The sequence below is a fragment of the Notamacropus eugenii genome, chromosome 5, assembly GCF_028372415.1.
Source record: "Notamacropus eugenii isolate mMacEug1 chromosome 5, mMacEug1.pri_v2, whole genome shotgun sequence".
Classification (NCBI taxonomy): Eukaryota; Metazoa; Chordata; class Mammalia; order Diprotodontia; family Macropodidae; genus Notamacropus; species Notamacropus eugenii.
This window is the reverse complement of record NC_092876.1, coordinates 127,450,833-127,469,042: the sequence shown is the minus strand read 5'-3', so window position 1 is coordinate 127,469,042 and position 18,210 is coordinate 127,450,833.

Sequence of the window (18,210 nt, the reverse complement as noted above, 5' to 3'; positions counted from 1 at the left end):
AAAACTGAAGTAGAGAGGAAAGGAGGGAGAGAAAGAGAGTTAGAGACAGAGAGTCTGAGACAGACAGAGAGAGAGGCAGAGAAACTGAGTCGGAGAGAGAAATAGACTGAAATGAAGAGTTGGAGAGGAAGAGCCTGAGAAACTGAGAAGTCAGAAATGAATACAGAACGTGAGAAAGAGAGACAGAGAATCACAGAGAAACACTGAGAAAGAGACAAAGAAGGCAGAGAGAAACAGAAAAAGACAGTGAAAGACATGGTGAGAGGCATAACAGGGGAGGAGAAAAAGAGAAAGACAGGGATATAGACTGAGATGGAGAGAGGTCAAAACAAACCCGGAACTAGAGAAAAGTAGAGGCAGAGAGAACAAAAAAGAGAGAGACAGAAAGAAAGGTAGAGGGGGTTCCAGTTCACTTACAGGGCAGGCTAGATACTCCTTTAGATTCTGAAAGGGAGGAGGAGTCAGGGAGCTTTTCCCCCTCACCCCTTGTGTCCTCCTCCACTTGTCTTAAAATGTCTGATCTTTTCCAATTGCCCAGTCAGTGAAATGGAGGGGGAACAATGGGGACTGAGGTCAGTTTGGGACAGCTTACTCCAGGGTTCCTTATAGCAATGAATGATAAGGCTATGAGGAAACTGAGCTGCACTAACCCTGACTTTATCCTTGTCCCTCCCAGCCCCTAATTCACTGGCCCACACCACTCCCCTATCTCCTCCCAACCCTCACCTCTAGGATTCAGTGAGAATCCATACATTGGGGCCAATCTTTGAACATCTGGGGCAGAAGAGGTCAGACCTGAACTAGAGAGGGAGGCAATTTGCTCCATAGCATGTCAGCCCAAATATTGCAGGTAGAACCAACCTTAACATAGAGGGAATTGACGGCTCCCTATTCAGGAGGCAAAGCCAAGCCAGAAGAGGTAATGAAAAGTGGGGTAGGAGAGGGGAACAATGAAAATATGGGAAACAAATTTGACAAGAAGAGCACAAAGCAGGACATGAAGAAGAATGAGGGGGAAGGACAGAGAGGGAAGCAAAGCATGATGAAATGCATGGTTGGATCTCGGTGTTCTCCCAAGTCTCTTCTGGTTCTGATATTCTTTAGCTCTAGGCAGAAGGAAAGCAGATGGCATGCCCCACTCCTTGCCTTTCTCAGGGAACTCTCAGAAAGCAGAACCTAGGAGAGGACCTGAAGCTCCCTTGCCCCGGCTGAATCTTCTGGGGAGAGGACATATCTGGAGTGGGGATGGATGGCACAGGCAGGAAAAAGTTCTGAATCATACTCCCAAGGCAGCTAGTCTCTGACCAAGGGGGTTGTTAGAGGATGGTGGTCTTTTGCTAGAAATCTCCCTATCTCCCACCCCAGGAAAGCTGAATTCTATTGTGGGTGCCTGCCTGCCTCATCCATGGACCATCTTTCAAGGGAAAGAGGTGGGGAAGGTAAGAATACAGAGACAGCTGCAGTGCAGAAGAAGAGCTAGTTTTGGAGTGAGAAGATCTGGGCTCTCATCCCAGATCTGCTACTTATTATCTGGGTAACTCTGGGCAAAATATTCTACCACTCTGGGATGTAATTTCCTCTTTTGTAATATAATCGGCTTGGTTTAGAGGGCCTCTTCCAGTACTAAAAATCTTGTATAGTAGAAAAAACTTTGGAATGGGAGTCAGGAGTCCCGGACTTTTGTCTTGGCTCTGCCATTAACTTGCTCTGTGATTTTAGACAAGTTACTGTTCCTTGCTGAGACTCAGTTAGACCACTGTCTAGCATAAACCGAGGGGGTTTATGCTACATTATCTCTTAAGGTCTGCTATAGCTTTAAATCCTATGGAATTTCTCTGCGATCTGGGGTTAGGCCCTGGCTGATGCAAAGTCTTTGGGAGGCTGTCCTGGTGTTTCCTGTACTCATTAGAGCAGGAAGTATCCCTGGACTTCCTGCCCCCCTTTTTTTCCTAGAAATCCCCTTGCTTTGATGTCCCAGCTCTCCTGGGCTAATGTAGCTGTGCCTGGGACATCCCCATGGTGCAGATGAGAGGTATAGTCACCCACAGACTTGTGCCTCTGCCCTTGGGCTTTAGTACCCACCAATAAGAAGTCTCTAAAAAGGCTAAAAAGACTATTTTTGGAATTCAGTTTCCTGTGGCATAGTGGTGGATAGAGTGCTGACCTTGGAGTCAGTAAGACTAGGGCTTGAATCTTGTCTCACATACATACTAGCTGTTGGATCCTTGGCAAGTCACCCAGCCTCTCTGGACCTCAGTTTCCTCATCTGTGAAATGAGGACATTGAATCTGATGACTTCAAGTTTTTTCCCTCTCTCTCCTTGATCTTGATTTATAGTACAACAGAGACACTAATACTTTTCTCCTCTTTGAGGCTCTAACGAGGTCACGGATATGAAAATGCTTCATCAAATATAAAGCTTTAAATTATTATTACATAACCTCTAGGGAACCCCTTTTTATACAGTCTTTACACTTAAAGTCACCTTGAACCTGTAAGGGTAGCTTTTATGGTGACTTTAAGTTAAAAAACTAACATAGCTCATGAGCCCCTACCAATGTGTCCACTTTTTACTAGTTTGCCAGAAGACACAATTAGTTTAAATCAAATGAATTTGATGAAATCGCATAATAATGACATAGCAAAGAAAACCTACCCTAACCCCCCAATTCCTCAATTTACTCCTTTGTCATAATTTATTCTTCTACTTCACTTCAGCTACACACAGAGATGATCAAACCCTTGACGTTGCTCAAGTCATGCCCTTGATGGTTACACCCTCGATGACCCTCTGCAGTTCCACTTTTGTGTTAATGAATTCTGAATTTCTCTTATCTTTCTCTTAATTACTGTTATTCCACTTCTCCCTATGCTTTACAAATCCTAGCCCTATTCTTTGTCCTCACCAAGAGGACATTCCCTTCACCTTTCAGATCTTTTCCAAGCTATTACCCCTGTACTCTCTTCCCTTACCCATCTTGACCACTTGGTGAACCAACTCAGTTCTATGCTGTGCTCTATACTAGAGTCTCTCACCTACCTCCTTGCCCTATTGGTGATCCTACCTAGTTATAACACAGTCTTAGATTAGTCCCATCATCCATTGCCTTCACTCCTATATATTAGCTGCTGGCTGAGGTTAGAGAAAAATCATAAAACCACCATCACTGAGTCTACTGTAAACTTGTTGCATAATCTCAATGGAGCCTTCACTATGGCAAGGCAATTCTTTTACACCTCCCTAATCAATTCACTACCCCACACCCCACAACAACTCTTCCAAACTTTTCATTCCCCCCTAGAATCTTTCATAGCTCCTCTTTCTCCCACCTTATCAGCTGACAACCTTGCCTCCTATTTCACTGAAAAAAATGAAGGCCATTTGCTTGAGAGTACCTTCTTCTTCCTCACCTTATGTCACTTAGAAGCTGCCCCTTTGTCCCCTTTCAACCTTGCTTCTCATCTTCTTGTCAAGGAAAACCCCTCTACAGGTATAAGTGATCTCATTCCATCCCTGTCTCCATTAGAAGATCGCTTCTGTCATCTCAAGTTTCTCACTTACCTGTAATCTCCCTTTGTACTGGCTGCTTCCTTCCTGCCTACAAACACACTAATGTGTCCCCCATCCTCAAAAACTCTTCACTTGAGTCATTCATTCCTACCAGCTAACATCCCATATCTCTTCTGCCTTTTTTGACTAAGCATCTTGAAAAGTTTGCCTACAATCAGTTACTCCACTTTTTTTCCTCTTACTCTCTTAACTCTACAATCTGGCATCTGACCTCATCATTCAACTGAAACTGCTCTCTCCAAAGTTACTAATGATTTCATTGTTAAATCTAATGGTCTTTTCTCAGTCCTCTTCTACCTTGAGTTCTGTGCAAACTTTTACACTGTCAATCACCCTTTTCTTGAAATTCTCTTATGTTTAGGTTGTTGTGATTCTGGTCTCTTCTGGTTTTCCTCCTTTCTGCGTGGTCACTGCTTTAGTCTTATTTGCTAGATCTTCCTCTAGGACATATTGCCTGGTAGGTGTCCCCCAAGACTGTCTTGAGGCTCTTCTTTTCTCCCCCTATATTTTTGTATTGGGGCAATTGGGTGGTAGAGTAGATAGAGACTGAGCTAGGAGTAAGAAAGATGTAAATTCAAATCCAGCCTCAAACTCTTACTAGCCGTGTGTGTGTGTTCGTCCTTTGTTGCTGAAGAAGACCATGCCATCAGAAAAATAATGACACTTGACTTTGTTTTGAGTGAGGGAGGGCTGGGCAGGTCACCCCTGGGCAAGTCATTTAAGACTCATTTACCTCAGTTCCTCATTTCAAAAATGAGGACACTGCAGAGAAGGAAATGGCAAACCACTCCAGTATCTTTGCCAAGAAAATGTGGAGCCAGACATGACTGAACAACAGCATACTTCCTGCTCTACTTGGGGTCACATCAGCTTCCATGTATTCAATGATCTTTTCTATTCTGATGATTCTCAGTTCTATTTATCCAGCCCCAATCTCTCTGCTGACCTCCAGTCCCATATCTCAGACTGCTTATTGGACATATAGACATCTCCAACCCAATATAACCAGAAATGAACTCATTATCTCCCTCTGCCCAAGCCCTCCCTTCTTCCCAACTTTCCTGTCATTGTTGAGGCCACAACCATCCTCCCAGTTACATAGGCTCACAACCTAGGTGTCATCCTCCACACTTCCTCATTCTCTCTTTCTCCCCTACATCCAATAAGTTGCCAAGTTCTGTCAATTATTTCTTTATACCATCTCTCTAATGCTCCCTCCCCTTCCCTCTGACATTGGATCAGGTTCTCATAACTGGACTATTGCAATAACTTTTAGTTTGGTCTCCCTGCCTTAAGTCTCTCCCCACCTCCCCTCCCCTCCCATTCCTCTCCATCTTCTACTATGAAAGTAATCAAAAAAATCTTCCTAAAGTACAGGCCTGGCCATGTCACGCCCCAATTCAACAAATTCCAAAGGCTCTTTATTTTCTTCAGGATTAAATCTTTTTGATTTTTATAGCTCTTCCTAACTGAACTCCTTCCTGTCATACCAAGTCTTCTCACCCTTTACTCCTTTCTGTATACTCTAAATCCAGTGACCCTAGCTTCCTTGCTGTTCCTCAAACAAGACACTCTATTTCCTGATCCCAGGCATTTTCACTGTTTTTTTTGGTTTTGGTGGTTGTTTAGTCATGTCGTTGTGACCCTACTTGGGGTTTCCTTGGCAAAGATACTGGAGTGATTTGACATTTCCTTCTTCAGATCACTTTATAGCTGAGGAAATTGAGGCAAACAGGATAAATGACTTGCCCAGGGTCACACAGCTAGTAAGTGTCTGGAGGAGAGAGTGAGGCTAGTGACTTTTTGCAGCCCTGCCTCATTTAAATCCAGTTTACTTGTAAGTCATGACATCACCTCCCCAAGGTCATGGTCCTCTTTGAGAACAAAGGATAAACGACAATCGGGCTGATGCTAAATTTGAACTCAGGTCTTTTGACTTGAATCCAGGCACTCCATCCACTGTGCCGCCTAGCTGCCTTTTCACTGGCTCTTACCCTACGCCTCAAACTGTCTCTACCTATCTCTACCTCCTTGCTCAAGACCCAGCTAAAATCCTACCTTCTGCAAGAAGCTTTTCCTGGTCCTCCTTAGTCTTATGTTTTTCCGCTTTCCCTCTGTTGATTTCTCCAGTTTAGACTGTCTGTATCTTGTCCGTACATGGTTGTTGACATGTTATCTCCTGCAGGGCTCCTTGAGGATGCCACTGGGTTGATTTTTGTCTTTTTCCTCTTTATATTCTCAGTACTTAGCCCAGAGCCTAGTACATAGTAAAGCTTAATGAATCTTTGTTGATTGGAATTGACTCTTCCCATCACTCCCTTTAAGCCAGGGCATATTCTCTCACAAATGCACAATGTTCGTTGGAAAAGTAGGAGAACTTATGGATCGTATGTTAGCAGCAAACATGTAGGGCACATGCATAGAGAGGAGGTCTCTGTGGATCACCTCTGTCTATCTCAGTTTCTCCAACTATAAAATGAAGATGATAATAGCACCCGCTTCCAAGGATTGCCAGCTGACTCAGTAATTGTAAAGCACTTAGCACAGTGTCTGATGTGTATTAGTTACTATGTAAATGTTAGCTGTTATTATTTTCCTCTCATCACACTGCCTTTCTATCATTTGTATACATATGTATACAAATAACCAAGGGTTCTTATCATTTTGTATGTCATGGACCCTTTTGACAGTAATAACGAAACCTAAGGGCACATTCTCAGAATAATGGTTTTTTTTTTAAAATTCATAATGAAAAAATGCTAAATTTGTTAGAAGTTAATCAAAATGAAGATGTAATTTTTTTTCCATCCAAAGTGAGATAGGATGAATGGGAATCTTTCCATGGACTCCTGAGGATTCCCTGGACCTCAGGATAAGACCCTCTGTGCTAGTTTGTAAACTGAATGAGAGTGGGGATCACATCTTGGAGATTTCTGTGTCTCCCTCAGTGCCAGCACGTGTCTTCGTGTGTATGTTTAAAGCACGTAGTTTGAATGATGATGGAATGGATAAATTTGGGTCATTCTCCACCTTGACAAAAGGTGACCTAAACCCCATCCTGTCTCTCCTTATTCTAATAAGAGATTATTTTGGAGTGAAAGGGATGTGGCAGCAGTAGGCTGTGCAGTCTTTGTGGAAGTTCCCCCACTGAGAACCCTGTAGAGCCGGGAAACAAGGGGCCAAAATAGAAACTGGAGCATGGGAAGATTGCCCATCAAAGGGGAACACCGGGTCCCGGGGCCTCTCCCTCCCCTTCGCAATTCCCTCTAGGGCCAAGAGTCAGAAGGGCTGCAGGGTAACAATAATAAGACTTTGTAGATGGAAATGACATCCCTCCCTTCCCTTCTCTTCTTTCCCCAATAGAAGGCTTCCAAGTTATTGCCCTGAAGGGAAGAGGGATGTTTGCTCTGTGAGGGGGGGGATCTGGCCTCAGTTGGGGTTCAGGGACCCTTGCCTAGGCTGAACTCTAACCCAGACAACACATTAATACCTCTCCAATTCTGGTCCTTGGAGTAGAGGACCTGCATCTGTTTCCTAACCCTCTATCTACCTAAGTGACCTTGGGCAAGTCACCTCATCTTTCTAAGCTGTTTCTTCCTAAAAAAATAAGGGGGTTCAGCTAATACCTGTGTTAACTAACCTGTGTTCAGGAATAGATTTAAGGGGCTCATGAATTTCAATGGGGAGAAAATATACCCTTATTTTACTCTAAATGTTTTATTTGTAACCCTTTGCATTCTATTTAATGCAGTTAAAAATATTTTTCTGAGTAGTCCATGGACTTCCTCAGACTGCCAAAGGGGTCCAGGACACACAAAAAAGGTTAATATTGCCATGACTAGAGGAACAAAAGGAATGGATCTAGGGAAAGGAAGAATCCATAACCTGGGATTGACTGACAGATTTCAAGGAACCCATGAATTTATTTTTTAAATATTTTGGTGAATGTATTTCAATATAATTGACTTCCTTTGTAATTCTATGTTATACATTTCAAGGTATTATCTGAGAAGGGGTCCCCAGGCTTCCCCAGGCTGTTAAAGGGGGTCCAGGACAAAAAAAATGGTTAAAAACCCTCAATGAGAGGAAGGAAAGGAGAAGGTTCAAAGAAAAAGAGGAGAGTAGTCTGAGAGCGTGGGTTCTTACCTGGGGTCTATGGACAGATTTCAGGAGGGCAAGATATTTATTTTTTCAATATTTTTATAATTGATGGAAATACAGTAACTCCCTTTGTAAACCCACAGATTTTATTTTATGCATTATCTCATCAGACAGTCAAAGGGTCCTTGATACAAAAAAGGTTAAGAAACCTTTGATAGGGATAATCTCTAAAATTCTCCCAGCTCTAAATCCTATTAGTCACCCCATAATCCCAGATACAATCTGGATTAGAATCCCAGATCCAAACTGAGTCCTGGGTCATCCCAAACGTTTTATGATCTCACTTGGTATTCAGCCTGACTCCAGACTGTGCCATGATCCTTTCCCAGACAGAGCCCTGACCCCAGCTTTTGATCGAACCCTGAATTTGGCTCCAGACTAAAGCCATACCCAAGACTGAATCTAAATTCCAGACTGAGGGCTGACCCTAGTATGTACAGTAGGAGTTTAGAGGGGACGAACGTAATGGATTCCTCTACAAAGTTCAAGAGCAAAAGAGGAAGGGAGTAACAGGCGCCTGCATGTTCATTGACCTGATTTGGACTAGTGCTGCTTAGGGGGCGCGGGATGGAGAGGGAAGTATCTGATGATAGGGCTCTAGCAACCAACCTAGTAACCAGATTTGTTGGGATGCTACTTGGAGGGTCTAGTCATTCAGGAGGACAGATCAGGGAAGCTCCCGCGTCCTTTCCTTCACTGGAAAATCAACCAAGCCAAATTTGGACAAACCCTGACAGTTTTCGACAGTTGCTCATTGTCCCCACCCTTCTGGGATACTCTGATTCATGGGGACCAGGAAAAAGCAAGGTCAGAAGAGAGTCCAGGCCCTTTCCCCTCCAGCTCTGGTTCAATCAATCAGTCACCAGTTATTTTGCAAACATCTATTGAACTCATACACACTATTGCCCTTGTTGCAAGTTATTTCACTCTGTGCCTCAGTCTCCCAATCTGTAAAATGAGGAATTTGAATTAGATCATTTCTATATCTTCTGTTCCTCACTCTATGATTTATCACTGCCTTTGTTTTTATTTTTCCCACCCACCCATCCAGCTCAACCTGTAATTTGAGGTTCTCCACAATTTGCCTTCAACCTTCTTATTTTCCACAACTGCCCTCACATCAATCAATGAATCAACCAACAAAAATTTATTAAACATCTACTATGTTCTAGATACTGGAGACACAAGTACAAAAAATTAGTCAGTTCCCTCAAGGAACTTATATTCCAAGCTGAGAATCAAAATATGAACAGTTAAATAAATGAAAAATATATATAAAATAAATCCAAGGCAACCAGAAGTAGCAGGGAGGATCCAGAGAAGGTAAATGGAGAAGGTGGCGTCTGAGCTGAGAAAGAGATGAGGAGGGAGAGCATTCTGGCAATGTGGCCAGTCTGGGGTTAACTTTTAAAATAATAATAATAATTGATTAATAATTTTTAACAAACAAAAATAAAATTTATTTGTTCCATGACAAATAACTAAAATTAGTTTTTTTTATAAAAGCAATTCCTTTCAGATACTCTGATTAACCTTTAAGTGACATAAAAAAAGCTTTAGCATCCTTTTCAATGCCAATATTTTACACAATTTAGATATAGCTATTGAAGTGAGTATTAGTGATAAAAAACACCAAAACAAAAAAAAAGAAAAGAAAAAAAGAAAAGTAACCCACTGAGAAGCTTATGTATCTGGTAAGGTCTGGTTAGTTTACTTAGAATGACATCCAGAATTTGAATTACCGTAATTGCAATCCCAATCAATTACCTATTATTGGACTCCAGGTACTTTGTAAACAAAATTGAACTAAAAAACTTAATACCCAGTGACTGGATTGTCTGTAGAGAATTTGATTAATAAGTTATAAACATTTTGATAGCTATATTTTGTAGCGGACGGCCTGCGTCCCCACACGGCTCGGTGATGTGATGAAGAAGAAAGACACAGGAGGTGGGAGAAGAAAGACCAATTCCATTTATTAATCTGAGGGTCCGGGTATTTATAGACAGAAACTGCAAAACTACGTGACCTTCTGCTTGTCTCCTGCCCTGGTGATTTAATCAGTCTTATCTTAAAGACTGTGAGCTTAGAGGGCATCTATTTTACATATCCCTTTTTTTCTGTAATTCTCTTGTTGTTTCACGGAGACAGCAACATCTGGGGGGCATGGAGAGCCATTCCGGATAATAATGAGCACAGTCTCAAAGAACAGTTTGGTTTCCTTTGTAATCCTATATATTTTATTTCATGTATTTAAAAATGTGATTCTAAGAAGGGATCTACAGGCTCCACCAGACTGCTGTTCAAGGGATCCATTACACAAAAAAAAGGTTAAGAATCTCTGCCTTAAATGGTCCCTAAGATCATCTTTCATGGAACTCGAGGACCCTGTGATACTAATCTCTAGTGCTTCCACTCACTCTATTCCCCAGCCAGATTAGAGCCTGGGGGGCTACTCAGCCCCTTCTAGCTCCTCTCCCAATTTGGGGCTTCTTGGAGAGGCCTTGTGTAGGAGGGGCAAAAAATCTGGGTGGGAGGGAAGGTCTCAGTTTCAACCTCAGTGTCTGGAGTAGGATGGGTAGGTAGTCCTGCTCAGCTCTCTGGTTCAGCCCCTGTTCTCTGGCCAGAGCTCAGCCCTATCTGCCAGGAGCTGGCTCAGAAGGTCCTGGAATCTGGCCTGATGGGAGCCTCCTTCTGGGCCACGAGGATCCAGAATTAAGCCAGCAGAGGGTGTCTATTCTCAGCCACCCAGGAACTGCCTGATTGACAGCTGAGAAACCCCTGGGTGCTGGCAGAGAACCTAAAACTTCATGAATAGCTGGGGCCTAAGATGAGAGGTAGATGGGGTGCTGCTGGCTGTGGCTGTGGCTGTGGCTGCGGCTAAGTAGGACTAAGACTGGGGCTGTGGCTGTGGCTGGGACTGGGGCTGGACCTGGGGCTGGGGCCAGGAGTAGTGAAAGACAGAGGAAGTCTTTCCCAGAAAGACTATTTTTTAATGAACTTCATGACACAGTGCCTAATGATATGTCAAAGCACTTTGCTAACCTTAAAGTGCATTATAGAGGTCTGCTGTTATTAGCTGAATATACAAAGAGAGGTGAAAACAGCCCCTGCCTCAAATTCTAGGGTGACAACATGCAAACCACCCAATCTGTAACTAGCTGCTGCTGGGCCAGGACAGCTTTTTGGGGTATGGGGAGGGGAGGGAGCTGGATGGTTAATACTATACTATTCTGGGTATGACTCAATCCCACTAGGTGGGGATGACTCTTCCCTTCAGCAGTTCCAAGCCTTCCGTGCTCTGGAAGACCTCAAGGCAGTCAGGGCAGGGGAGCAAAGGGAGATTAGGACCACCACCCTTCCCCAAGCTCCCTGGTCATCCTGCACAAAGCTGCAGCTGTGTAAGGATAAACACTAGAGCAGTGGGATTTCAATTCTGCCTCTAGATGGGTCATTCAACAGAATACCAAACACTGGATTCTCACCATGTGCCCAGATGGAGAAAATGTGTCACCTGCCATCTGTAAGCTCACTGTCTGCTTGGGGAGAGGACCCACCACACATGTGGAATCTGGCAAAGAGCTTGTAAATGTGGAGGGATAGAAAAGGCCCTGGGTTGAAGCCCAGGCCCTGCCCTTGACTGTCTGGGTGACCTTGGAGAGTTCTCCCTCCTTGAGGATTAGTTTCCTCCAATGTGAAGTGGGATGGGGTGGGACAGAGGGGGGCTTAATTTGATTATTTACTTTCTAGCTCTGATATTCAAGGACGTTGAGTCCCAGAGCTGAACTTCTTCCAAAATATTCTAGAAATCAGACTTTCCCACTAATTCAGTCAGGCCTCCACTTGCTCTCAATTAGTCTGAATGAGTGAGACAGCCTTGCCTCCCTGGTAACCAGGCTGGAAAAAGGCCCCTTCTTTCATCCTTTCCTACCCTGGCTGACTTCCTTAAGTGCCCATCGGTTCTGGAAAGCCTGTCTGGAATGACTGGGAGGCCCCTCCACCAAACTCAGGGATTAATTAGAGCCCCGGCTCTGTCTTGGGGGAAGGCCAGCTCACCGTCTGGAAGGGAGGCAGGCCTGGAGAAAGCTAGAAGGCTTAGGAGCCCCATCTCTTTGAGAAATGACTTGACTGCATTTTTTTTTTTAACTCCTTCTCCCCCAGTGGTCAGTCAGTCTCTCCTCTCCTCAGAGCTCATATAGTATATGTAAAAAGAGCACAGACCTGGACTAGAAGGAGGTTGGGGCTAACTTGGCCAAGTTGTTTTGCTTTTCTGGGTCTCAGTTTCTTCCTCTGTTAAATGGGGATGATAAATCTCTCCCTCTTGTAGCTTTCCCAGAGGGCTGTTGGTTGTGAGGCTCAAATGAGAATGGAAGGAAGAGTTCTCTCTCTTCTGTCCACTTCTGTAGTACTATTAGCTGGGGGACAGTTCTTGGGCAGTTAAGTGGTGCAGTGGATGGAATGCCAGTCCTGGAGGCAGGGAGGCCTGAGTTCAAATGTGACCAAAGATACTTAACACCTGTGTGACTCTGGGAAAGTCATTTAAGCTCAGTTTCCTCCTCTGTAAATGGAGGTAATGAGAGCACCTACCCTCCAGGGCTGTTGTGAGGATCAAAGGAGATAATGATTGTAAAGTGCTTAGCACCTGGCACATCGGCAGAGCTATATAAACGATAGCTATTATTATTAGGTAGATGTAACCATATGTTGTGAGAACTGGAAGGAGAGTGAGGAGAACTGGGGGAAAAAACCTCCATTTCCCTAGCCCTGTGACTTTTATAAATGTATTTTCCCTTGCATATTAAATTGCTAATCAATACTTGATTAACCGAAGAGCAGCATGGCGGGTAGGTCATTGAAGTTGGCATCGCAAGACCTGGAGTTTTTTATTTTGTGTGTTTTTGTGGAAGGGAAGGCAATTGGAGTTAAGTGACTTGCCTAGGTTACACAGCTATTACGTGTCTGAGGTTGGATTTGAACTCAGATCCTCCTAACTTCAGGGCTAGTGCTCTATCCACTGTACCACCTGGTTGCTCCAAGACTTGGTTTTAAAATTCCACTTCAGACACTAGCTGTTTTACTCTGTGACTCAGTTTCATCATCTGTAAAATGAGAAGACTCAATGGCCTATAAGTCCCTTCCTGCTCTAAATCTATGAACTCATGAATTCTGGAAGTAAGGCAGTGTGGATCATTTTTTCCCCAACCAAATAAGGAAGTCAAAGAAGTAAAGAGTTTTAGGCCGTGTCAATAACTCAAGCCCGGGTCACCTGGCTCCAAGTCTTGGTGCTGTGCCCTGACACCATGATACCTCACCACTAACTCATTGTGTCTCATTGGTCAGGCCCCTTCCCCTTTCAGGGACTCAGAGTGTAAAATGAGGAGATTGAACTTTCTAAGGTTCCTTCCAGCTCCCTGCTCCAACATTCTGTGCTCCAAGGCCTTTTCTAGCTCCGACATTCTCCTTTCTGAGGTCCCTCCCTACCTGACATTTGATTGTCTCAGGCACGCTCCAGTGCTAAAGTTTTATGTCCTAATATCCCTCACAAATCCTTCTCAGCTCTAACATCTGTATTGTAAGGTCCTCAGCTCTACCATTCTATGTTCTTTGTTCCAAGTATCCTTCCAGTTCTGACATTCTATGTCTTAAGACCCCTTTCAGCTCTAAAATCCCATGCTCTGAGGTCCCTCCCTGATGGCATTTTGTCTTGTAAGAGTTCTACCTCTAGCATCTTATGTTCTTAAGTTTCTTCCAACATTCAAGTAAAAAAAAATGGTACTAAAATTCATATAGCATTTTCTATATATTTACTCTACAATCATGATCTTAGTTCATCCTTATAATAACCCTGGAGGGCAGGTGCTATTATTATCCCCATTTTACAGATGAGGAAACTGAAGCATACCAAAGGTCAAGTGATTTGCCCAGAGTCAGCAGTTAATTTGTCTGAGGCCCTATTTGAACTCATATCTTACTGACTATGGACCTGGTGCTCTATCCAATGCACCACTTAGTTGTGTTCCAGTTGTGTGTGCTAAGGTCCCCACATAGTCTGATATTCTACGTTCTGTATTCCATGGACTCTTTGAGATCTAGAATTTTATGCTGTAAGGTCTAACCAGAATGATAATTCTCTGATACTCTGGAGTGCCTATTGCTAATGCAATACAAAGTTGACTTTTCATGGTTTTGGAGTAAGATGTTTCGAAAGGGAAAATTCCCCTTTTCCACTCCCTGGGAGAGGAGGGTGGGGAACCGATGAGACACCCTGGGAGGTGAAGGTGGGAGACAGCCAGGGGGTGACTGGGCACTGAAATCACCCGTGTGTGTGTGTGTGTGTGTGTGTGTGTGTGTGTGTGTGTGTGAGAAACATACGCACTCAGCCTCATGACCCAAGCCAGATGCTCCTTGTAAGATGTCTGGGAAGCCTAGTATTAATTACATATCAGTAGTCAGATCAAAGCCCTTCTGGGCTGGCCTCCACCCCCATCCTCCTAAAGGAGCTTCAATGGTTCTCATACAGTTTAACTGCAGTAGCCAGTCTTGTCCTAATACTAAGCTGAAAAGAAACAGAGAAATTTAGAGATCATCTCATCTAATCCCCTCATTTCAAAGAAGACAGCTACCTACCTCCCATGACTATGACACTTTATGGTCTACAAAGACCTTTCTCCACTACAGTTATCCCTTCCACATTGTGGGGGTTAGGGATGTGACACCCCCATGATCTGGAAAATCTGGGTAAAAATTTTTGACCTGCCTTTTGTACCAAAGAAGTCTGAATTTTTTCTTTTTCTTTTCTGGGGTGTTTACGGTGCCTTATTGTAAAATTTGGGTTAAGTATTTGGTCATAGGCTATGTGTAGGTGAATGTTAAGTAAAATACTATATGAAAAAGAAATTTTAAAAATATGAAATACAATAGTAATTTCTTATGCTGACCCCACAACATATTGAAACCATGATGAGGAAAGTAGTGATATGGAAGGGATAATTGTACAACACTGTGAGGTGGGGAGGGAAAGGATTATGATCTATATTTTGCAGACTAGGAAACTGAGGCTAAGAATGGGCAATGTGATGTGACAGAAAGCACTGGACTTGGAATCTGAGACTTAAAACCCTGGCTTTTGAACTTTCTACCTACGTGACCCATGGCAAGGCACTTAACCTCTCTGGGCCTCAGTTTCTTCATTAGTAATAATTATAAATAACAATTATATGGCCTTTTAAGGTCTACAATGTACTTTACAAATATCTCATTTTATCTTCACAAAGACCATGGGAGGTTATGTGTTATTATGAATCTCATTTTACAAATGTAGAAACTGAGGCAAATAGCATTTAAGTGACTTACTGAGGGCCACAGAGCTAGTAGTTATCTGAGACTGAATTCAGACTCTTGACTCCCTGACTCCAGATGCAGTGCTCTACCCATTGTGTCACCCAGTTTCCTCAAAGTTATAAAATGAGAAGGCTGGACTTGATGACTTAGAAGATCATTTCTAGCTCTACATCTATGATCCTATCACAGGGATAGGCTGCTAGATAAGGGATGGGGACTTGGCTTCAGGGATCAGAGTATGAGGGGAAGTAACTGGGTCAAGGCATAAGAACAAATGTCCTTATGTCCCCACAAGAGCCAGGACAAGAATTCAAGTCAGTCCAGCAAAAATAACAAATATTTGTTATAGTGCCTATTGCATACAAGATCCCATTCTGGGTTTTTGGAATACAGAGACAAGAGCAAGGTAGTCTTGTCCTCAAGAAGCTTACCTTCTATTGAGGAGATAAATTGTGAACAGAGAAAAAGTCATTTGAGGAGAGGGAGGACCTCCACATCTGGGAAACTGGGCAATCTGGAGGGACTTCAAGGAGGAAGGGCACCTGAACTGAGCACTGAAGAAAGATAAGGCTTCTGGGAAAGAAGGATGAGGAGGGAACATTCTGGGAATGCAGGATGGCTTGTGTGAATTCATGGAGGCAGGAGATGGCATGACTTAGTTGGCAGGTAGGGGAAGGGAAGGGAGGGGAAACAATATGAAATCCAGTTGAAGTAAGCTGGAGCCAGACTATGAGGAGCCTTCCACACCAGAGACAAGAGGGAGTCAGTTACTGGGAGGTTTTGGAGCAAGGGCATGACATGATCAGACTGATCACATTGGCCATTATGTAGGGGATGGATTGGAGAGTGGGAAGCATGGAAACAAGGAGACCAGTTAGAAGGAGATTATTGCAATAGAGCATACAGGAAGTGATAAGGGTCTGAAGATTTATTGTTCTTGCATTTACATCTCTCCTGTATGTCCCCTTCTTTCCACTCAGACAGCTACCACCCAAGTACAGGTTCTTATCACCTCATGCCTGGACTATTGGAAAAACCTTTTAACTGATCTCCCTGCCTCTCTTATTACCCCACACCAATCTATCTTCCAAGACTCAGGGAGATCATGTTACCCTCATTCAATAAATGCCAGTGGCTCCCTATTACTTCTAGAACCAAATATAAAATTATCTGTTTGATTTTTGACCATTGGATGTTCCTACCTTTCAGGTCTTCTTACACCCTTGTTGTTGTTCAATCATGTCCAATTCTTCATGACCTCATGGACCTCTGTCCATGGAGTTTTCTTGGCAAAGATGCTGGAATCATTTCTATTTCTTTCTCCAGTGGGTCACTGATCCAAAGGCACATGGAAGTTAAATGACTTGCCCAAAGTCACACAGCTAGAATGTTCTGAGGCTGGATTTGAATTTAACCCTTCCTGACTCTGAGCTCTATCCATTGATCCACCTAGTTGCCTTCTTATATTCTACTTCCACCCATGTACTCGCCAATCTACTACATTAGGCTACTTATTGCTCCTTGAACATTACCTTCCATAGCCATACTCTGTGCCTTTTTACTAGCTATCCTCCCCCCCTCTTCCGGGAATGATTACCTCTACTTGTTAGTCACCCTGGATTCCTTTAAGATTCAGCTCAAATCAAGAGGCAGCTGAGGTTCAAGAGATAGAGATCTGACTTTGAAGTCAGAGAGTCCTGGTTTCAGGTCATGACTCTGACACATACAGGCTATGTGACCCTGGACAAATCAGAGAACTTCTCTGTGCCCTATGCAACTTGATAAGATGATCAATTGTAAAGTAGGAATCTATCTGCATCAGTACAGGATGTTTCCTACCAAGAATTCCCTCTCCTAATAAAATAATGGGTTTGGTATTAAAATAAAAGACAAAAAAAGATTCAGTTCAAATCCCACCCTCTGCAAGAAGTTTTTCCCAGTATGCCTCCCTCCCCCGTTGCTGGTATTTTCCCTCTGTGAGTACTATCCATTTGTGGGATTAATGTACCATTATTTATCTGTATGTTGACTCCTCAATTAGACTATGAGCTCCTTGAAGGCAGGGGCCATGTTTTGCTTATCTTTGAATCCCTACCACTTAGCTCTGTGCCTTAACACACAGCTAAGTGTTTAATAAATGCTTGCTGGTTGACTGAACTAGGAGAGTAGCCTTGGGTGTGTTGAGAAGGGAGAGCTGTCACTGAGTAAAATTAATAAGAAGTGGTAGCCAATAATATGGGAGTGGGGAAGGGAGAGGCCAGAGTAAAGGATGATTCTGGATCTCTAGACCTGGGTGATTGGGAGTAGGTAGCATCTTCCCTAGAGATGGGAAAGTTGGGAGGAGGAGAAGATTTAAAAATGAGGGGCAGGGGAAGGGAAGATGACCATTTCTAGTTTTGACATATTTAGTTTGATATACCATTGGAACATCCGTGGGGAGGAGGCTGGCAGGCAGTTCAGGATGTTGTGTTGGAGTTAGGAAGGAGAGAAGGACTGGATGTATCAGTTTGCGAGTCATCTGCAGAGAATGATAATTAAATCTGTGGAAATTCAAGAGGGCTCAGGACACCCATAGAGAAAGGATGGAAGATAAATGATGATACAGCAAAGAAAACTGAGAGAGAACAGTTAGATAGGAAGAGAAGTACAGAAATAACATGCTCTGGAAGCCAGGGGCGGCTGGCGGAAAGTGTCATAGGAAGCAGAGATGCCAGGAAAGACAAGGACTGTGAAATGGGCCTTGGATTGATTAGCTAAGCAGTTTCAGACAAGTGGTAGGATAAGAAGCCATAAAACTAGGGGTCGAGAAGTGATCTGGTGAGGAGGTGGAGCCTAGTGAATACAAACATGTCTTTCCAAGAGGTTGGTGGTAGAAGGCAGAAGGGAATAAGCATTTATATAGTGTCTGTGCTGAGAGTTGTGCTAAGCACTCTGCAAATATCTCATTTGATCTTCAGAGCACCCCCTTAGACTTTGCCACACAAAAAACATCTGCTATAAGGATTTTTTGGTACATATTGCTCCCTTCTCTCTTTGATTTCTTTGGGATACAGACCCAGTAGTTGTATGTGAGGATTTTTTCCAGGGATGAGGGAGAGATTTAAAGTTTACCAAAAGAGTGAGGAGGAGGATGGGAA